Genomic DNA, 23,801 nt, shown 5'->3' on the forward strand with positions numbered 1-23,801 from the left:
AGACAGCCCGAGCACCCGGAACCCCCATTTAGACTTCAGCGCTGGTCTGACTGGGGCCCCGCTGCCGCTGAGTGTGTCCTGTTCCGCCCTACCTTCATTTCCTCCTGAATCTCCTCCCGCGCCTCGGGCCCCTCCGCGGTCCCCTCCGCCACCCCCCCTCCCTCTGCTCTGCTCTTAACAGCTCTGGTTCCTCAGGCTTCTCTCTGTGGCCAGGCCTCCTTACTCTGCATGGGTTCACTGCAGGCAGACGCCCATCTGAGCCACCGGGGTCTCCGGGGTGAATTCACCTCTCCTCAGGGCTGCCCTTGTACACACTCCACCCTGATTACTCTCAAATGCAGACTTCTCGCTCAGATTTCATTTGAGCTGCAGCTCCATTCATGAAGCTGCTGAGTGGGGACTTGGTTGCTTGATGGGCTGAGTTACCCTGTTGGAGGGGTTGGTGGGCCAGGGAGAGGCTTGGGAAGGTAGGCAGCTTGTGACAAAATCCTTGGGAAGCTGGAGAGAACTAATAACAAAGCTGGATCAATACACGAGTTGGTCAGAACTCAATGACGAAGGTTTGGGATGCCTGTATAAACCTGTAGGTGGTCTGTACATGAGGAAATGACATGTTCCATATATCAGTAAATGGGGTCAACACGGGCCACGTAGAAACCACAGATGAAATACGTACAAAACCGTGCTGACCCTTTTCCTGCTGGAAGCTTGCTGCTCTTGTTCTTTGAATTAGAGCCTATATGTGGAATCTAGAAAAATGGTACAGATGAACCTATTTGCAGGGCATGAATAGAGACAAAGATAGAGAATGGATGTGTGGGTACAGGGTGGGGGAATGAGAAGAACCGGGAGGTTAGGACTGATGTATACACACTACCATGTATAAAATAGATGCCTGGGGGAAGCTGCTATAACAGCCCAGGGAGCTGAGGTCAGTGCTCGGTGGGGACCTGTGAGGGGGCCTGGGGGCTGGGAGGGAGGCTCAGGAGGGGGGGATGCATGTCCACATGCAGCTGACTCACTTCGCTATACCGCAGAAGCTAACACACCATGGTAAGGCCACAAGGGCCCAGTAAAATCACGCGCGTGGCCGCCCACATCCCTGATCGCCCAAATCAGGTTCTGGCTCATTTGCTGTTTTTGCTCCCCTCATTAAATTCGACCGTAAGTCCTGTTGATTGTGCTTCCTAATTACATTTTGAATTCACTCGGGCCTCTCGTCACTTCTATTTCCATGAGTCAGGCCATCACCATTACCTGTCTGGACTCTTCCAACAGCCTCTTAACTTATCCCCAGATGCCATCTGACTGTCCTAGAATGACTATGTAAAGTGTAACTGTGATAGTAGAGCCCTACTTTCCCTTTCTGAAATAACACCAGCTATTCCCACTGCTTGCTGCATGAGACCCAGATTCCTCAGCATGGCAAGCAAGGCCCTTTCTCATGCGGCCTGTGACTCCCCCTCCAGCTCCTCCCTGCCTCATCCTCCCCGTGCTCCCAGAGGCTGCGTGTCCCGGGACGCGTTGCCGTTCCTCGGCATTCACACCCTGGCCTGCTGCTCCTCCTGGACAGCTTGTCTGGTCTGACAGCCTGCTCACCCCTCCCTGTCCTCCTGTCTCCACTCTGCTCACCTTCTGGAAGCCTTCTCTGGGTGCATTCTGGGGCCGGCTGTCCCCTTCTGTGCCCGGGAAGGGTCCTGGACTGTGGGAGAAGGTGTCCTCCTCTCTGGGGCTAAGTTCCCGGAGGGCCAGGACTGGCTACGGTATCTGTATCTATCCACAAGAGATCCCAGAGTTAGCCAGGCCAACTCTTTTCAGCCCTGAGAACCTTACCCAAGCATCCTTACTGTGGGTGAGGCCCTTCCTATTCCGAGGGAAAATTACTTAGCCTTTCTATATTACTTCTGAACACTGTATTTGCTCCATTTACGTTATTAATAATAATAACATCAATCAAACACTTATCTATGTGTTCAACTATATGCTAACTGCTTTACTGCAGATTGGAGAGATTATTGCCTTTAATCTTTATAACATGCCCATGAAGTAGTTACTATATGTGCACTTTTTTCTAGAGGAAAAAACTAGAGTTTTGAGGTCCTGTGATAGGCTCAGTAGATACGGCATGAACAAAACCCACAAGGCCTCTGCCTTCTTTAAGTTAGCAGTCTGGAAGGAGGGGTGGACATTAAACTAAAACTCTCATAAGCAATAATAAAAACTTAATATTTCCTAAGACCTTACTATATGTCAGACACTCCTCCAAGCGCTTTCACATACCACCTTATTTAATGCTTATAAAACCCTAGAAATTAGATGATATTACTATCCCCATTTTTCAAGAGGATGGCCAATACAGGGCGATGCTAAGTAACTTGGCCAAGGTCCCAAAGCCAGGCTTTGAGCCCTCCGCCACTTGAATCCTGGGTCTATGCTCCTGGAGAATGACAGGACACCTTCTGAGGGTGTCATTAGGGACCTGGCTTGATTGAGATATGTGTGGAGGGAAGGCTCCCTAGAGGAGGTGACATTCGAGCTGAGACTAGAAAGATCTGCTGGTGGAAGAGAAGCGTTTCAGGCAAACAGAACAGGATTCTTTGGTTTCCTCCTAGAGCAGAATTGTGGTTTACTCATTTTTGTATCACCAGTATTATACACTGTGCATGTAAGCATATATATGTGTATGTACTATGGTGGTTAGTAAATGGAGATACTCAAACACTTGAAAAACACATATGTTGCTTTGATAAGCATATCTCTTTTGATTCCTTACACATAAAACTGCAAGGTAGGTAGAATAAATATTCCAAATTTCTTTGAAAAGATAAATAACAACAAAACGAGTGCCTTGCTTAATGTCTCCAGACCACAAAAAGGCAGAAGTGGAGAATCTAAAATCAAGTCTCTTTGCGCTCAGTCCATCACGGTGACACCTTCCTTTCAGAGTGGCTCCCTTCTGGTTATTTCTATTGTCCTTCCACAACTTGAGGACCAACTGTGGACTTAGGAGGCTGACTGCATGTGGCCGTAGTGTCTTCAGGACACAGGTTCTCACTGGCAGGGAACTCAGTCTGTCTGCGGGCCGTGTGCACAGTCAGCACCCCGCAACTTTTTACTGAAGCCTGAAGTCTCGGTTTTCTCCCTTGTAAACCAGCAGGTGTCACAATTTATCCAAGAGGAGCACAGGTGGGCTGTGGGCAGGTGATGACCGACCCCAGGAATTCTACCCGAAAGGTCCACACAGGCTATGTTGTCACCTTTCATCGTCTATCTGGTTGACCACCAGTAACCCACACCCCTCCTGTACTGTGGGGTTGTCGCAGGAGAGGGTGAAGTCTTCCAAAGCCTTGGCAACTCAGCTCCCCTTTTCTTTGTCCAAGGACCTTGCAGAGGCCCCGGGCTTCTGCCTGCAATGTGCCTCCTGTCTTCATCTCCTGCGCTCCCCGATGCCTCTTCTTGTTACCTTGAGGGCAAACGCTGGTTGACCTCGGCACTCCAGCTCCTTTATTTTCATAACTACAGGAGGCAAAGTCAAGCCCTGATGGCTGCTTTGCAACCATGCAAAGCTCTGTCTTTTGTAGTTGACATAAGGGCTCTGGATCCCGCTTTTCTGAGAGCCATGATTTCCTGTTGGATCACTGCCGTGGCCAAATGGGGCAACCATGTCTGTGTCATATGGCTCTTCTTGCTCCTGGCTGTGGCTGATCATATCAGAAATGGTATCTCAGGGAGACGATGGGCTGCAGCTGGGAACTGAAGGGTGGAGAAGATTCAGGCAGGCTGAAGGAAGGGACAGGGAAGAGAATGAGGGCGGGCAGGAATGGACAGTGGAAAGCCAGGGGCAGGACAGACACGACTCATGCAGGGGTAACTAGCTGGCTTGACTGGCATTAACTGGGATTCTTACAGGAGCCTGCAAGCGGCTATGGAAGGAAGAAACAGATTGCAAGGTCTTAAAAGAGATTCTGGATCCATATTCCACACCCCAATTCCACCCTAAAAATGAACACAATGATATAGATGAGGGTTTTCCATTTTCAAAAGAAGACATATGGTGGGTGAGAATGGAAATAATATTTGTCAAATACTAGTGACTATTTGGAGAAGGAAATAGCAATCCATTCCAGTATTTTGGCTGGAGAATCCCATGGACAGAGGAGACTGGTGAGTTACAGACCATGGGGTCACAAAGAGTCGGATACAGCTAAGTTAAAAAAAAACAGTGACTATTATAACTGCTCTGAATACATCATTTATTCCTATCAATAATGCATTTGGTGACAAGAGACAGAACTCAGCTTGCAGTGGCTTAAATTGAAGAGGCACAGTTTTACATATCATGAGAAATCGATGGCTTCAGCATTGATTCAATATCTTGAGGCCAATGACTCTGACATTCTCTTGGTCACAAGATGTCTCCTGCAACTCCAGACATCACGTCTTTGTTCAAGGCAGGAAGTAGAAGAAACAGGGAAAGAGCTTCATCTATCCTTTTTTATTAGGAAAACAGAAACATTTCCAGAACCTGCCCTCAGACTTCTGCTTATATCCCACTGCCCAGAACTTTGTTTCCTGGTCATCCCTTGTGGAAAGGCACCCTGGGAAAGTGAGTGTGAAGTTCTTCCAGTCTCTAAAGTAAAAGTGTCTGTTATAATTATGTTATTTATTTCAGATGTTGATATTATTTCCATATTATGTGTGAGAAAATGGAGGCTTCATGAGGAAAAGCATACTAGTGTCTGGGAGGGTTAGAATTCAAACCTTGGACATTCTGATGCCAAAGTCCTTGTCTTTCCTGTGAGCCCTGGCAGGCTCAGACTTGCTCGTGGTCAGGTACATTCTCAGACTTTCTGCATGAAAATCTCTGCTGGCCCTAAAGCAGGCTCCTGAAAATCCTGTATGCTGGAAGGGTGAGAAAGAAAAGGTTGGAACTTCAGAGGATTATTTGATTCTCTTAGAAAGCCCAGGGTTCGGAGAAAAGGGAACCCTCTTACACTGTTGGTGGGAATGCAAACTAGTACAGCCACTATGGAAAACAGTGTGGAGATTCCTTAAAAAACTGGAAATAGAACTGCCATATGACCCAGCAATACCACTTCTGGGCATACACACTGAGGAAACCAGATCTGAAAGAGACACATGCACCCCAATGTTCATCGCAGCACTGTTTATAATAGCCAGGACATGGAAGCAACCTAGATGCCCATCAGCAGATGAATGGATAAGGAAGCTGTGGTACATATACACCATGGAATTTTACTCAGCCGTCAAAAAGAATTCATTTGAACCAGTCCTAATGAGATGGATGAAACTGGAACCCCTTATACAGAGTGAAGTAAGCCAGAAAGATAAAGAACATTACAGCATACTAACACATATATATGGAATTTAGAAAGATGGTAACGATAACCCTATATGCAAAACAGAAAAAGAGACACAGAAATACAGAACAGACTTTTGAACTCTGTGGGAGAAGGTGAGGGTGGGATGTTTCAAAAGAACAGCATGTATACTATCTATGGTGAAACAGATCACCAGCCCAGGTGGGATGCATGAGACAAGTGCTCCGGCCTGGTGCACTGGGAAGACCCAGAGGAATCGGGTGGAGAGGGAGATGGGAGGGGGGATCGGGATGGGGAATAAGTGTAAATCTATGGCTGATTCATATCAATGTATGACAAAACCCACTGAAATGTTGTGAAGCAATTAGCCTCCAACTAATAAAAAAATTAAAAAAAAAAAAAAGAAAGCCCAGGGTTCCTGCAGAGTTGCCAGGCGGAGGTGGTGGCTAGAGCTGGTGAGGAGGAGGAAAGGCAGAAAATTATGTCCTTACTCATTGTTCTAACTGACACCTAAATAAGGTTGGACATGCAGCTCTGGGAGGGGTATATTTTCATGAAGAAAGAACAAAGAGACCTGGAAATTTGATCTCTTAGGCTGGGGGAATTGCTTGATGAAAAATACCACAGGATACTCAAGCTCTCTGCTGCTTCTAGAACAGCGGCTGACCGGCCCTCGTTCATGGGGAGCAGACGTGAGAAATAAAAGGCTCAGTTATGTTTGACTGAATGATGCTTCCTACGGAGCCAGAAACGACAAGCAGTGATTTCCTATCAATCGTCCCTTAGGTGACTATTTTAAAAGCAAATGGTCCCTATTGACATGAAAAAAAAAAAAAAAAAGAAAGCAAGAACATTTCTGGGTATGCATTTTTGCCCTTAACCTAACTGGATATTTGGAAGACTTTGAAATGAAAAATTGCCCGGTTCCGGGAGGGCAGCAGGCAGTAGGGAAGTCTGTGTCAAGGTCATTGGTATGCCTGTGTGAGGAGGGAGCTGTCGGAGAAACTCAGCCTCTCCTGTCTGGCAGGGAGACAAGGTCCTTCTAGGAACGATGACTCGGGCCAAAGCTGTCCCAGTCTACTCAGGCTTTCCAGAGAAGTTGGGAAGGGATTCCTCTTCCCTTGAGCAGCCAGATCTCAGACACATTTCACGTATCCTTTCCGTCAGTGGTGGCTCAGATGGTAAAGAATCTGCCTGCGATATGGGAGACCCGGGGTAGATCCCTGGGTCAGGAAAATCCCCTGGAGAAGGGAATGTCAACCCACCCCAGTGTTCTTGCTGGAGAATTCCATGGGCAGAGGAGCCTGGTGGGCTACAGTCTGCGGAGCCGCAGAGTTGGACACGAGTGAGCAACTTTCACTCACTCCCGTCGGTGAGATTATCTGTAACCAGCTCCCTCTGTCTCCACATTGTTTCAACAGTCATGTTGCCTGAGCAGTGCCTCTGAGGTTTTGGAGCCCTTTCATGGGCCAGGGCAATGGCAGGAAAGGTAAAGTTCAGAGAAATGATATGAAAGGGGAAGAGAATTTGCCACCTCAAAATGTACCTCTTTGGCATAAGAATCACTTTGATTATTTTTAAGAAATAGCTGACTACTGGAGAAGCTCTGAGTGAAGAAGCCACCCTTTTGTAAGGGCCTGGTGGCTCAGTGGCAAAGAATCTGCCTGCCAGTGAAGGGGATGTGGGTTCGATCCCTGGCTAGGAAGATGCCCTGGAGAAGGAAGTGGCAACCCACTCTGGTACTCTTGCCTGGGAAATCCCATAAGTGGAGGAGCCTGGAGGGCTACAGTCTGTGGGGGTCACAAAGGTCAGATAGGGCTTCGTAACTAAACAACAGCAACAAGAAATATCTAGAAGCGAAATCTCCTTGTGTAAGGGTGTCTTCCTCTTGGTACCCAGAAAATAAGAATGGCCGAATCTCTGGAAATGTATCAATGGAGAAGGAATGGATTTACTCTCTCTCTTGTCTGTAGCTGGAGATGGTACTTAAGGTGGTGGTTTGGACCATTTCAAGAGTTAATCAGTTTTCCTGGGTTCTCCCATGAGTACAGGAGGTATACATATTATTAAATGTCTCTTTGTGCTTCTCTTGTTAATCTGTCTTTAATTATAGGGGAGTTTCAGCCAAGGATCTACAAGGGTAGAGGGAAAATTATTGCTCCTCCACCAAAGTATTAAAGGAAAACACAGAGAAAATGTTTTAAAGGACCCCTGGAACCTTTTGTTTTTAAGCCTTGCATATTTGGCTTTCCTAGTATGCCTCTGTTCTGCTATACTACTCCCCTTTGATATTCCAGTTAGATGGAACATCTATTCTCTGCTTCCTCCATGCCCCTCTCCAGAGATTACCATGATTTTCATGATTCTGGGCTTCTGCTTTTGCTCTGCCTAGAGTTCTCGTCCTGGCAGACACATTTGGGACTCAACTCAATGTCACATCAGGGATGCCATCTCTAGCTCCTTTATGCAGGGAGCCTCTTGAATCCATGACTCATGAATCCATGAGCCTCAACCATGACTCCTATGAGACAGAACAGTGGTTCTCAAACCCTGCACTCTGAGATTTCTTGGGGGCTTGTTTAGAACACAGATTCCTGGGTTCCAATCCCAGAACTTCTGCTCAGTATAGCTGGGGTGAGGCTAGGACCCTGCATTTAAAGAAGCCCCCAAGGGATTCTTGTAAATCCTGATACTGGAGTCCCACTGCTCCACCAAAAATGGGGAATCATCTGACAAGACTTTGAAAGCTCTGTGGTCAAATAGTTATCTGTTTGAACTGGTCTGGTTCCCTTGAAATGATACTGGCTTTTCAGGTGCAGATGGAGTCTCCAATGCTGAGCACAATGCCTGGCACATAGCAGGTTCTCACCATTCTAGAAAGTCAGGGGAGAGATCATCATTTTACTGATAAATGGGGACTTATGGGACACCCAACTGGCCTTCAAACCCAGGCTTGAGTGTGAAAGTTGTGAGTGAGACCTATATTTCACATGAAAGGTGGTTTGCACAAGAGAGGGAAAGAAATCATTAAGTATAAACACTTGAGGGGGCACTAGAACCTTACTTTTCTGTTCTGTTTATGCTTGTTTGAAGTTTTAGGCTAGATTCTATTGAGGCTATTTCTACCCCCTTCCTCCTAGGAATGCAATAAATATATTTGGGGAGTTTGTTAATGTCATTCTCTTTTTTTTTTGGAAGTGCTTCCCCAAACCCTTCTGCCACTCTTGAGTCCAGAAAGAACAGAATGATGATTGTTTGAAGTGACTTCAATTTTCAGGCACAACCGGCCCTGAATGAATACCAGATTCTCTTTTTAGAACTTAAACCAAGAGATCCAGAGATTGTCAGATGGCCATGGGCAGGGCAGCTGAAAGGTCAAGTTGCAAACAGTCAGTACCATGGCAACGCAGTGGTCCATGCAAACTGGTGTTATGAGATTTCATGAAGGAAGAGCCTTGCAGAGAAGGTGGTCCAGGGAGAAAACGAATGAAGAAGAATGCAATCAATTTCTAGCAGTACAAGAGGCCATGTGTCTCCAGAGGGCAGCAGTTTGGATGGATCAAGAGGCTAGCAACTCACTGATTTTTTGGTTCCTATGTGGCTCAGCTCTGTTTCCCCTCATTGCCCTCCTGATTCCTTATAACCAAACTTTCTCATCTTAAGCTTGCTTGAATCTCTCCCTTGAAACTGAAGACAGTGAACCAAGGAAAGATCCACAGGCAACCTTGGCATAAATAAGGCTACCTGCTACCCCATTGCTCCTTGCTATTGAGGGTCCCACAGCAAGCGACCATCTTGTATTTAACTTTGATGAATCCCGTCTGGTTTTCTATTTAATCCTGGGCTAAAATTGTTCTCCCTTCCTTTTGCTGGGTTGAGAATCTTAGTCCCAGTTGAAATATACTAAGACTCAAATCTGAGGAAAGTTTTAATATACAGACTCCCTGGATTTAGGAGTCAAACCCCAAAAGCAAGATCATCTTACCAGAGCTCTGAGCTCCATCAGTGATAAGCAATTTGAATCCATGGAAGTCAGCTAGGAAACTGTGGGCTGACTTGGTCAAAAGATATATTGATACTCCCCCTACCAGCTCCGTCAACTAATCTGTCAATAAATCAACTATTCCATCAAATCTGTGCAAATTCACTGATTATAGGATTTATTCAATGAAATGTTATACATGGAAATAAGAGGTTCTAAAAGGGCAACTTTACAACCAAACATATCTACTTTGCAGCCTGTTCCATCACTTTTTCCTTCACGAGTTTGAGCAAATTCACTTAACTCCTTTTAGGTTCCATTTCTCCGTGTCCAAAGCAAAGTTAATAGTCTCTCCCTTGGGATGTCTTAGGAGTATTGCAATGTATAATGCAGGAAAAGTTCACAGCAAAACACTCAGGGCATAGTAAATGCTCAATACATGTTTCTCTTCTTGCCCCACATCACTAAGTTACATAAGAGAGCAGAGACAAATTTCTTGTATTTTCTCCCATATATCTTCCCAATAGCTGCCAACCCAGAGCCCTGGTAAACTTGAGCGAGCTGTGTTGTGTTAGATAGTTGCCCCTCCGTGGTGTCTCTGCCCTAGTGTGCCGTAGCCGAGGGGAGACCCACCGCCCCCGAAGTTAGAATGCCTGGACTCCAGTTCTGCACCATAGTCTCTCCTTCACTCTCTCCCAACCAAGAAAGGGTGGAATCATCCCAGATCACCAGCTTCTTGTAAAGACTGCATGAGAAATTGGAGAGGAAACATTCGGGCATTGTGGGACCCTCACAAAGGATGGGTGAAGACGGCCATGACTCTTAGACACCCTGAGGCCAGGGGAGCTGCTCTTCTAAGAAGGCAGGTTCTGAATTTGGCAACCTCAAGTCATACTAGTTGGAGAGAAGGTGAGAATGAATTATTGCAGAATGGGAGGGGGTGGAGTAACGTATGGAATAGTCAACACTAGCCTTTCAGACAGTCATTTAGGACACTGCTCTCAAAGCCTTGTAGGTAGGTCAGCACCTGGGTGTCGTTAGGAAGACAGGATCTCAGGCTTCACATGGAGCCACTGAACTGAAATCAGCATTTTGACTAGATCCCCAGTTGATTCCCGGGTTCACTGAACTTTGAGAAGCACTGTAGTCTGGTAGAGTCCATATGAAACTGGCTTTCAGCAGGCTTCTAATTAGAATCATGGTACAAATCTCGATATTGATTGAAAGTCCCTCCTGTCAATCAGTCAGGAAGAAGAAAAAACCCTTTTCCTTTTTAGTTCTCTCTTCTGAGGAAACATGGCCTTCAGCTGCTTTTTATTTATATAATGAGTTAGGTTTCAGAGGAAAGATAATGCATTAGTTTCATTAGCACCTTTGACAGCAATGGTTGATGAACGGTTCGCTTGTCATATCTGAGAGGAAGGAAGGGTAGCCGAGGGAAATGGGTACATACACTCGTGGGAGGAATACAATTTCCATACACTTTCACTAATTCCTCACAAAAACTCTATTAGGAGTTTTATTGTCAGTACTTTATAGGCCAGAAACAGGCCCAGAGAGGTTGAGTACTCATACACTTGGTGTAGTGGGGTAGAGCTAGAACTTACATGCAGGCCTGTCTGACTTTAAATCCTATATACACTGTTTGTCCTAGGTGCTCTTTATAAAAAAAAAAAAAAGAATTGGAGTATAATTGATTTACAATGTTGTGTTAGTTTCAGGCATACAGTAAAGAGATTCAATTTTTACACATATTCACTCTCTTTTAGATCTTACCCATATAGGTTTTTACAGAATATTGAGTAGAGTTTCCTGTGCTACACAATAGGTCCTTGTTGGCTATCTTATATAAAGTACAGTGTGTATGTTCATCCCAAGCTCCTAATTTGGGCTTCCCAGGTGGCACTAGAGGTAAAGAATTTGTCTGCCAATGCAGGGGACATAAGAGATGCAGGTTTGATTCCCGGGTTGGGAAGATCCCCTGGAGGAGGACATGGCAGCCCACTCCAGTATTCTTGCCCGGAAAATCCCATGGACAGAGGAGCCTGGCAGGCTATGGTCCACGGGGTCACAAAGAGTTGGACAGGAATGAAGTGACTTAGCATGAACCCCACCTCCCATTCCGCCCCCCCCCCCCATCACGTTTTTCCCTTTGGTAATCCCAGGTATGCTTTCAAAACCTGTTAGTCTGTTTTTGCTTTGTAAATAGGGGGTTTCTCTTGCTGCTAATAAATTAATGCAAATGTAGTTGAAAACAACCATTTTATTAATATTACGCCATGGAGTCTGTAGGTCAGAAATTCCAGACGAGGCGCTGTGGGAATGCCTTGTCTCACCCCTAAACAGCTAGGGGGAGTTTATGTCTGGGACTGGATTAGAGAAAAGGCCTCTTTACCTCCACATCTGGCAGCTGATGGTGGCTACCAGCTTGGACCTCAGCTGGTGCTGTGGACCAGAAAACCCATGTGTGGCTTCTCCAAATGGCCTTGTCTCGCTAACACTATGGCCACCCCAGAGGAGTTGCACATCTTCTGTGAAACCCCAGGGATCCAAGAGTGAGCGTCCCAGTGAACAAGGCAGTGTCACCGCTGCTGACTGAGCCTCAGAAGTCTCCAAGCCTCTGTCCTATCCCATTCTATTGGTTACAAGTAAGTCACAAACTTGCCCAGATTCAAGGGGAGAGGACACAGATCCCATCTCTGATGGTGGGATTGTCAAAAGACCTGTAGCCATTTTTCTTTACTTTCCAAAGTTTGAGAGGATACCCGCAGGGTCTACTTTGCTAGAAGAAGGTAGATCACTTGTAGCTGTGTTTTACTTCCCACTGTTATCCAGGACCAGCTCTATTAAGCAGGAAAGCGGCAGGTGGGACCACAGGCTGGGCCTCACCTGTAGGCTGACTTGTTGACATCGCCCAGTTGTCTTTGCAGCTTTGCCAAGGTGGATAGGACTTTTGAGCTCTGGTGTGCGTCAGCGGGAGTTAGAAACCTCCATGAAAGCTGCCAACAGAGACTGAAAGCAGCTAGGTGGAGTCTTTGTGTCGTTTGGAAGAAAAGTTTGATGCGTGGGAGGCGGACATTGGGTTGGTGATAACTGGCAAAGATGACAAAAGGCATTCATGCTTTCCCATTACTTTCAGGGTTCTATTGCTTTTTGCGCTCTCTTGACCTGATTTACTTTGACAAGAAAGACTCCATCTTCCCACATGTTGTTGCTTCTCAGTTTACTGGAGTCAAATGTCAGGGAGGCAATAGAAAAGATAACTTGTGAACCTGAGGGGAGTTAGCAAATCCCAGGGAAGAAAGCCCTAGATAGGTGTAAAAAGATCTTAGCTTGATTCTGATCGACTGCAGTCATGCTCCAAATAAACAGTTTCTCCGTGACTCTCTGTGAGACCTGAAAACCATCCTCTGAATGATTCACTGAGTCTAGAAGGAAGTATCTCACCTAACATAATGCTTCAGTTCAGTTCAGTTCAGTCGCTCAGTCATGTCTGACTCTTTGCAATCCCATGGACTGCAGCATGCCAGGCCTCCCTGTCCTTCACCAACTCCTGGAGTTTACTCAAACTCATGCCCATTTAGTCAGTGATGCCATCCAACCATCTCATCCTCTATCGTCCCCTTCTCCTCCCACCTTCAATCTTTCCCAGCATCAGGGTCTTTTCAAACATAATGCTTGTGTGCATGCTAAGTCACTTCAGACGTGTCCAACTCTTTACAACCCTCTGGACTGTAGCCAGCCAGACTTCTCTGTCCATGGGAATGTCCAGGTAAGAATACTGGAGTGGGTTGCCATGCCCTCCTCCAGGGGATCTTCCAGACCCAGGGATGGAACCCATGTCTCATCATGTCTCCTGCATTGGCAGGCGTCTTCTTTACCAGTAACACCACCTGGGAAGCCCACCTAACATAATGTTCAGTGTTGAAAAGGTCACTGTTGTCAGCCTCGGATGAGAATAACCCTTGGCCTAAGAAGACGGAAGGCCATGAGCAGAGCTGACAATAACAGTGAATGTAATAGCCATAAAAGGCTCTGCCGCGTGAGGAAGAGCTCCCACATGCCACTCTGTGTGCTGGATGTCCATATCACCTCACTCTCCCACGGCCAGGACAGTTCCTGTTACATGAAGGCAGTCTTTCAGCAGCTTTGCCCAATGACTGAATGATGGTGTAGCATCATTACAGAGAATGGCTTCAACAGCCTCTAAGTTGTCAATGTGCAGTTGTGAGTAGAAGCCCAGTCCTCCAATTTGCTGCCCTATTTTGTTCCCCCAGAAAACCACCAACCTAAAGTCAAGCCATTAACAGAGTCATCCTCTTCCATTGTAGAGCTTTCCAGCAGGTGATGCTACGGCATCGCAGGGACTGATTTTCTTTTGCCATGTGAAGAAGAGGCACAAGGACATTAATATGTATTCCCCGTATATCATGACCTGGGGCTTAGTGGTTAGGCAAATTAAGGAGAACAGGGAAGGCACAGGATTTATTGAGATTTATGAGCCCAAAACAAGATAGGTGGATCAGGCCGTGAGTGAGCTGGCGCATGAACACAGACGTTGAAAGGAGGGTGGTGAAACCTGTGCCCACCACACATTTTGCTCTGAGGACTCTGAATCACCAAGGACCTGAAATCTTCTGATATGAGGAACTGCAGCAGAAGCAAAGTGGTCTTCTGTCTGAAGCAGCCTTGACTCCAATCGCTGTGCCTTGGCGGGCTGCCCTTCTGCCTCCGTGTAGATGGACATGATTTCCCCGCATGGAGCTGCGCTCGTCATCAAAGAAGCAGCAAGAAGATTCTGCAGACTTGGAAGTGAGTGTGGTGCTTGCTGAGATAACGATGAACCACAGCCTCAGGTTTCAGGTTTTCAGAGATCCTGGCACAGATACAAACAGTGGTGCTGTCCTCAGTCTTAGTTCCAGACGAAACTGGACCAGGTCCCAGACTCCATCCTAAGCCCATTTTCCCATACTCTCTCTCTTCAGGATGTGGAGAATTGGCTGGTCTATTTTCTTCAAGTAAAGAATGCTGTGTTCATCCACATACTTGCTGCCTTCGGAAAGTGCTCAGAAACTTTCTTTGGCACGTGGAAAGGAGGCTTAAAATCTGATGCTAATTTGTGTTTCTGTGGGTGAGACTTTATAAAAGCTCAGCATGGGGGACTTCCCTGGTGGTCCAGTGGTTAAGAATCCACCATCCAATGCAGGGGATGTGGGTTCGATCCCTGGTCGGGGAACTTAGGTCCTGCAGGCCCCCAACTAGACGAGCCGTGTGCCACCATGGAGACCCAGCAAAGCGCATTTCTCCTTCCCTGCGTCTAGTGTCCTCGTCTGTGTTAGTTTGGACACATCAGAGGTCTAGAACTTAGTCCAACTCTCTGGTCGGGAGTTGTGGACCCCATGGGCTATTACTTTAGGCTGAGAGGCCAATATGGTGTGTGAAGCCATCTCTCACCACAGATGTCTGCTGGCCTCCTGGTGTTTTTGCCACAAAAGGAGAAGTGAGAGTGTGGATGGATGAACACAGCTTCCTGCTCACTCCCCACAGATGGGATTCTACGTGATTTCATTTCAATTCAGGGTAATGGAGTTCCTTCCTCTGCTCCCCCAGTCCATCCTATCCCATTCCAGCTCAGCCCATCCCCTTCCATTCCATCCATCTGTTTTGCAACTTTCATTTCACTTATTAGATATAAAATTCTATTCCATTAACTGAGCCCCCCAGCCCCCATGGGAGGACAAAACATCCATTAGCCACCCAGGGACACATGAAGGTTAGTAAATCCCAGGCAGCCCATCATAAAAATGACTTAGGGAGTTTACCAAATTATCTTCAGTTTAATCCACTCCAAGCTCCTCCTCGTCTTCTCTCAGAGACACCCTTTGCGCTTTTCTTCCTTTGAGTCGCTGTGAGAAGGAGGCAGCATGCCCAAGGAGAAAGGCTGGCACCTTAGACTCTGACCAATTCTCGTTTCCTGGAGCTCCAGAGTGTGTCCAATACAAGGCATATACACTAAGTCCTCTACATATAGACCTTCAAGTTGTGGACTTTCAAAGATGCAAACAGGTTCCATCGATGTCAGGCACAAGCGAAATTGCAGCTTGCCCTCCATCTCTGTTGCTGACAATCCTTCAACTCTCTCATCTCCTACCACCTCCAATCAGTAACTCTTCTTGCCTGTTCACTTGATGCCAGCCCCATAAGCCAGATGTTGTACTGTGCTACTGTACTTTTCAAGGTACGGTGCTGTAAGATTAAAAATGGTTTCTTTATTTTTTTGCGATTGCTTGTTTTTTTATGTATTACTTGTGTGAAAGCGTTACAAACCTACTACAGTACTACACTATATAGTGTTAGTTAGCCAATTAGTTAACTAGTTAGTTAGTGTTAGCCGATTGTGTTAGTTGGGTACCTAGGCTAACTTTGTTGGGCTTAGGAACAAACTGGCCTTATGAACACGATCTTGGAACAGAATGCATCCATAAATAGGGGACTTACTGTACTACACATGTACACTCTACACATGTCTACTTGACATCTCTGTTGGTTGAATGAACAATTCAATCTATGTGACCTTGGACAAAACCCTTACCCTCTCTGAGTCTCAGTTTTCCATTCCTGTGGACAGGTGATTTGAATAGATTAGTGAATTTTAGATTGTGACAGAGTTTCTGAGTTAGGAGACTGGTTCCCCTGGGATCAGGCTCTGAGAAGCAGGCTAGCACAATGGTTAGAGGGCTTGTGATGAGCCCATGGGGCAACTTATACACACAGGGAATTTTCTTGGAAAATACTGTTTATGATTAACCCTATTACCTAAGAAGAGGGGGGTAGTGTTGGTGGTAGTTTAGTTGCAAAGTCGTGTCCAACTCTTTGTGACCCCGTGGACTGTTGCTTGCCAGGCTCCTCTGTCCACAGGATTCTCTAGACAAGGATACTAGAGTGGGTTGCCATTTCCTTCTCCAGGGGATCTTCCTGACCCTGGGACCAAACCTGGATCTCCTGCATTGCAGGCAGATTCTTTACTGTCTGAACCACCAAGGAAGCCCAGAAGAGGTAGAGGCCACATTGAGTGTGTGATTTATGCTATATTATTTTGAATAAATGAATAAAAAGAATGTTGTCATAGCCAATGAGATTTGTACAGGAACATGTTTTCATTTCCAAGTATTATTCAATGCTGTTGGGTGAGCCTGATAAATTTGCTGAGGTTAAACTTACTTGTCCCTCTATTTTCTGCATGGGCCTTAGGATGAACTAGCTCTCCTTCTGTAGCTGCACAAAAGGCCAGATTCCAGTCAATGTGCTACTAGGGGTGTTGAGGAGCTTCCATCTGCAGGCAAAATGCCAGAACTAGAAACAGATCCTTTTCTAGCCCAGGGGCTGCATAAGAGCCTTGGTCAATTGGTGCATCTCCCTTCTTTGTTTTCTAGATCCAACAATCAGAACTCTTTTCTTTTTATTGCCAACTAGTAAATATCAATTGCAAATCTACTAAGTATCAGGAAGTGATGGTGAGTAAGAGAGGCAGAGCCTCTTCATCAGTATTAATTAATATTTTTTATATGATGAGCACTACATATTTTGCATATATTAACTCATGTAATCCCTGCAAATTTAGAAGGGAAGTACTCTCATCATCTCCAGTTTAGAGAAATGAAAATAGAGATATTGAGAGATCAAATATTTGCAGACTTTCACAGCTACTTAACTAGAGGGGAGATGTTGCTGGGATTTGAATCCATGCTTCATGGTTCCAGAGTCCAACCCCTAAACATTTATGCTATCCCATACCATATAGGTATATGGTGAGCCTGCAGAGAGCATCTGTTGAGTGTATAATTCACAGGGGCAGACTAGAACATCCAAGTAATCTATAAACCACTTTGCAGTATTTTTTTTTCCCTCTTCTGAGCCTTTGCAAAAGCTGTCCTCCTGTCTAAAACGCCCTTCTATCTACCCATAGATTGGCACCCTTAAAAATGTGTCTGAGATATGATTTACGTACATGATGTGACCAGATCTTAAGTACACAGTTAAATGCGTTTCACAAATGAATACTTTGGTGCAGCCACTGCCCCAAACAAGATTTTTATCACCTAGGAAAGTCCTCTGTGCACTCAATCACGCCACCCTCTACTCTTTCTCCCCTCAAAGGAGGTTCTGATTTCTACTAACATAGCTTAGTTTTGCCTGTTCTAGAATTTCATGTAACTGAAATCATGTAGCCACTTTTTTGTGTCTAGCTTTGTTCACTCACCATAATGTTTGTGAGATTCATTCATGATGCCATGGGGGTTATTTTGCTTTTGTTTTATTACTCTGTCCACTGCATGAATTTACCATGCTTCTAAAATTCATTTACTTATTGATGTTTTGGATTTTTTCTAATTTGGGGCTATTAGGAACAAAGTTTCTGTGGACATTATCATACTTTGTGTGAACACATGTTTTCATTTCTTTCAGGTAAATACCTAGAATCGCTTGGAGAAGGCAATGGCAACCCACCCCAATGTTCTTGCCTGGAGAATCCCTTGGACAGAGGAACCTGGTAGGCTGCAGTCCATGGGGTTGCTACGAGTTGGACACGACTGAGTGGCCTCACTTTCACTTTTCACTTTCATGCATTGGAGAAGGAAATGGCAACCCAGTCCAGTGTTCTTGCCTGGAGAATCCCAGGGATGGGAGCCTGGTTGGCTGCCGTCTATGGGGTTACACAGAGTCGGACACGACTGAAATGACTTAGCAGCAGCAGCAACTAGAATCCCTAGGTCATATGGCAAGTGTATGATTAACAAAATTGTTTTATAAAGGGGTTGCATCTCTTTTGCATTCCCACCAGCAAGCAGCCTAGGAGAGTTACAGTGGCTCCATATCCTCACCAATATTTTGCACTGTTGATCTTTTTAATTATTCTAGTGACTGTAAAGTGGTATCTCATTGTGGTTTCAATGTGTATTTCTCTGATAACTAGTGATGTTAAATATCTTTTCATGTCTTTCTGGGACAGTCATGTATCTTCTTTGAGAAATGCCTACTTGAATCTTTTGCCCACTCTTTAATTTGTCTTTCAAAATATTAAATTCTAGGAGTTCTTTACATATTCTGAATTCCATTTTTTGTTTAATATATGTATTAAGGTTTTTTCCCCCAATCTGTGACTTATCTTTCATCATCTTAATAGTGTATTTTAATGAATAGATGTTTTGAATTTGGATGAAATTCAGTTTACCAAGTTTTTCTTTCGTAACTGATACTTTGTACATCTTAGGTAACTTGCCTTTCACTAAGGATATGGAGATGTTTTCCATCATCTTTCTCTAGCAGTTTTATAGTTTTACCTTTTATGCTTAGATCTGTGATTCATCTTGAATAAATTTTTGCATATTATGTGAGCTAAAGGATCAGTTTGTATTATGTTGATATCTAGGTTTTCCAGTAAGATTTGTTAAAAAGAATGTAATTTTCCTATGAAAATACCTTGAAAGTATTGCTGAAAATAAATTAATTGTATATGTGTGAATCTACCTTTGGTCTGTCTTCTTTGATCTACCTGTGTGCTCTTCACATATGCCACACTGACTTGATTACTATAGCTTTTCAGTAAATCTTAAAATCAGGTTGTATAATTATTCCATCCTTGCTCATTTTCAAAATTGTTTTATCTATTCAAAGTCTTTTGTATTTCTAGATAGCATTTAGAAATGTTAGTCTTGCCATGCCTGCTGAGATTTTGACTAGATGAATTTGGGCAGACTTGGCAACTACATAATATTGAATCTTCCTATTCATGAATAAAATCAATTTTTCCTAAATTTATTTGTCTTCTGTAGCATATGTCTGTAATGTTTTATACTCTACAGTATAGAGATCTGACACATTTTTGTCAAATATATTCCAAAGTATTTTATATTTCTTAATGCTATTGTTTTTTAATTTTCATTTTTCAGTTATTTTTCCTACTATATAAATGTATTTGATGTTTGGATATTGAACTTGATTCTTGTGTCTTTGCTAAATTTTCTTGTCGTTAGCAGTAGGTTTTGGGTAGGGTAGCTATGGCGTTCCTCTGTAAGGAATCATATTTTCTATTATAAATACAGTTTTACTTATACTTGGAGAAGGGATAGGCTACTCACTCCAGTATTCTTGGGCTTCCCTTGTGGCTCAGCTGGTAAAGAATCCTCCTGCAATGTGGGATACCTGGGTTTGATCACTGGTTGGGAAGATCCCCTGGAGAAGGGAAAGGCTACCCACTCCTGTATTCTGGCCTGGAGGATTCCATGGACTGTATAGTCCATGAGGTCATATAGAGTCGGACAAGACTGAGTGACTTTCACTTTCAATCTTCATATCTTTTATCTTTTTATCTTGACTTATTGTACTGGCTAGAATCTCTAGGACAATGTTCAGTAGAAATGCTGAAAATGGATCAACAAGTCCTATTCCCAATTGTAGAATGACATTTAACATCGCATCATTAAGTGTGATGTTAGTTGGAGAATTTCTGTAGATATTCTTTATCAAATTGAAAAAATATTCCTCTATCTTGTCTTTGCTGAAAGATACTCTAATATGAACGAGTGTTGATTTGTGTCAAGTGTTTTTTCTGAACCTATTACTGTGATCATATTTTTTTTCCTTTATTCTGTTTGTTTGGTGTCTTAATTGATCTATGAATGCTGAAATTTTAACTAGGTGAAATCAGACAGACTCAGCAACTTTACAATATTGACTCTTCCAATTCATGAATAAAATTAATTTTTCCTAAATTTATCTGACTTCTTTAGCACCTTTCTGTAATCTCTGTCCAAAGTTGCAGGGTAAGTCTCACTTGGTCATGATATATTACTCTTTTTGTATATTGCTAGATTTCATTCACTGTTATATTGTTCAGAATTTTTGTGCCTATATTAACGAGGGATTTTTTATTTTATTTTTGCCAATTTATTTCTTTTTTTAATTGAAGGATAATTGCTTTACAGAATTTTGTGGTTTCCTGTCTTACACCAACAAGAATCATCCATAGGTACACCCATGTCCCCTCCCTCCCGAACCTCCTTCCCATCTCCCTCCCCATCCCACCTTCTAGATTGTCACAGAGCCCCTGTTTGAGTTTCCAGAGTCCTACAGCAAATTCCCGTTGGCTATCAATTTTACAATCGTTTTGTAGATTGCCATGTTACTCTCTCCTACGTCTCATCCTCTCCCTCCTCCCCTTCCGCTGTGTCCATTGATCTGTTCTCTATGTCTGACTCTCCACTGCTGCCCTGAAAATAAATCCATCAGTGCCGTCTTTCTAGATTCCATATACATGCTTCAATATGCAATATTTGTTTCTCTTTCTGACTTACTTCACTCTGTACAATAGGTTCTAGGTTCGTCCCTCTCATTTGAACTGACTTAAATGTGTTCCTTTGTATGGCTGAATAGAATTCCATTGTGTATATGTACTGCAGCTTCTTTATCCATTCACCTGTTGATGGACTTATGGGTTGCTTCCATGTTCTAGCTATTGCAAATAGGGTGGTAATGAACATTGGAGTACATGTGTCTTTTTCAATTTTGGTGTAATGAGGGATTTTTAAAAAATATCCTCAAAAATTTTTTATCAGGTTCACATTAACCTAATAAAATGAGCTGGGAAGAGAATATTTTCTGAACTGTAAAAGTATTTGTGTATTAATACAGTTATTAAGATTTTCTATTTTTTCTGGTTTTAGTTTGGCAAGTTGTGTTTTTAAGAAATTCATCCATTTACCTAAGCAGTCAAATTAGTTTGCATAAAATTGCTCATAATATATCCCCATTATTCTATGGCTGTGGGATCTGTAATGCAGATAACTTGTCTTCTCTCTCCTCTCTCTTTTGATTAAACCAGCCTTGCTTTCTTGCAAGACACAGTTAAGAGAATGAAAAGATTAGCCATAGATTGGAAAAAGACATTTGCAAATCATAGATCTAATAAAGAAATTTTACCCAGAATGTGTAAAGTACATTCAACACTCAACAATGATAGGACAAATGAGGCAACAACAACAACAAAAATGGGTAAAAACTTTTAGCAGTTTCCCAAAGAAGATATACAGATAATAAATAAACATATGAAAATATCATCAAAGTTGTTGGTACTTAGGGAAAGCCAAATGAAAACTACAGTGAGTTAACACAGCTTGCCATTTAGAATGGCTGAAATTAAAAAGCCTGGTCATATCAAATGTTGGCAAGAGTGTGGGGTAACTGGGACGCATACTTCTACTGACCAGCTGTGGCTGGTGGTGATGTAAAATATATAACAAAAAGCTGTACACAGGGCTACCATAATTCCCTCATTCCACTCAAGAGAAATAAAGGCATACATCCATACACAGATTTATACATAATTATTCAAAGGAGCTTTATTTGTGTTATTACTACTATTTATATGCATAATAACATGGATGAAACCCAAAATAATTAAGCTGAGTGAAAGAAGAGTACACAATGTGTGATTCCATTTATATAAATTCTAAATAATGCAATCTAATCTCACACTAGAGACAGAAAGCAGATCAGTGATTGCTTGAAATGGAGAACGGTAGATTACATTCTACCATGTAACGGTAAGATTACAAAGGTGCATTGAGTTCACTGTGGGTAATGAATATGCTTATTTTGACTGTGGTGATGGTTTCACATGTATGTGCATATATGACAAAATGCATTAAATTTTACCCTGTACATATGTATTGTGCATAGTATGTTAATTACATCTCAATAAAACAAACTGGATAATTATGCAACTTTCATGAGAAATTCATTATTTATCTCTCTCTTCAGGATAAGAGATATATATGCTAGGCAAAACATAAATGTAACCATTTAGAAGTATTTTTATCTTTTAAATATCTTCATGGAAATAAACCTAAGATATATATACAGCATGATTCTAGCCCCAAAGATGAGAAACAGAAAAATGTAGGTTTGAGAGGCCGAAACCTTGGCTCCCACTGGCTCTTTGTTAGGATGTATAGTTGGAGCTGGGCATTTTCATAATGTTAATGATGAACATAACTGTTGAGTTGAATTTTAAGTCTTGAAACTAAAATAGCTATCACCGGGAGCTATGTGGAGCCCAATTATAAATGAATTGAGTTGTAAGTGTAAGTTGCTGAATATAGTAAGACAGTAATTAGCTTATAGCACTAAGCTTTTTACTTTGTGATTTTTGCAATACCTTCTAAAAGAGGAGAAGTAACTATGGACAGACAGAATCGGATTTGGAATCTGAAGTGTTTTTAGGATTTATTTTTCTGCAGAGAGCCAGGGCTTGAATGTTGGCAAGCAATGCTATGAAAGAAGATTCTGGCTCAGGAATTACAGATGAAAGAGAGCATGGTAGTGAAAGAGCTAGATGCTACAGCTGGGCAAGGAAACGTATGCTTTTTGAGTGGGATGCCAATATATAAAACAATAATACTACTGATTCGCTGGTGATAGCTAATTGACAAGTTATCATAACAATTGTTTAGTCGCTAAGTAGTGTCCAACTCTTTCGTGACCCCATGGACTGAAGTCTGCCAGGCTTCTCTGTCCATGGGATTTCTCAGCAAGAATACTGAAGTGGGTTGCCATTTCCTTCTCCAGGGGATCTTCCTGACCCAGGGATTGAACCCCGAGTCTCCTGCTTTACATGTGAATTCTTTACCATGGAGCCACTAGGGAAACCCTATCATAATAATTAACAAAACTTTGAATCAAGTTCTCTCAGCATATTCATAGCCTTAAGGAGTAGAATAGAAGTTTTGATAGCACCAATAAGAAGAATCTGGGAGCTGGGTAAACAGGTTGGAATCCAACCAAGGGAGGATTCCTAGCCACTAGACCACCAGTCCCAAGAAGCTGGCTTTTAAATATCACCTTGTAAGTGTGTATGCATGCTAAGTTGCTTCAGCTGTGTCTGACTCTTTGCAACCCCATGGACTGTAGCCCCCCAGGCTCCTCTGTCCATGGGGATTCTCTAGGCAAGAATATCTGGAGTGGGTTGCCATCACCTTCTCCAGGGGATCTTCCTCACTCAGTAATGGAACCTGCATCTCTCACATCTCATGCATTGGCAGGCAGGTTCTTTACCGTTTGTGCCACCTGAGAAGCCAGCTACTATGCACATCGTTAGAGAAACTTGGTTAGGGATCCGAACTAGGATTCCGAGGACCTGGGCCAGGTTGAAGTTCTACGGTAAACAGCTGCGTGCCCTTGAGCAACTTATTTTTCACCTCTTTCTGTGCCAGTGACCGCTAATGCCACTTCTACCATTCTAATTCTATAACTTATTTCTTCTTCTGTTCTTAACTTCTTAATTATGGTAAAACAATACAAAGAACACAAATTCCAACCGTGAGTGGAGAATGGTGTTGGTCTCTGTCATCTAGATCCTCAACTACTATCAGCTGTCTTTCGTGTATCCTTTCAGGAAATGTTTGGGCTATCTCTCTCTG

The sequence above is a fragment of the Cervus elaphus genome, chromosome 2, assembly GCF_910594005.1.
Source record: "Cervus elaphus chromosome 2, mCerEla1.1, whole genome shotgun sequence".
NCBI classification, from domain to species: domain Eukaryota; kingdom Metazoa; phylum Chordata; class Mammalia; order Artiodactyla; family Cervidae; genus Cervus; species Cervus elaphus.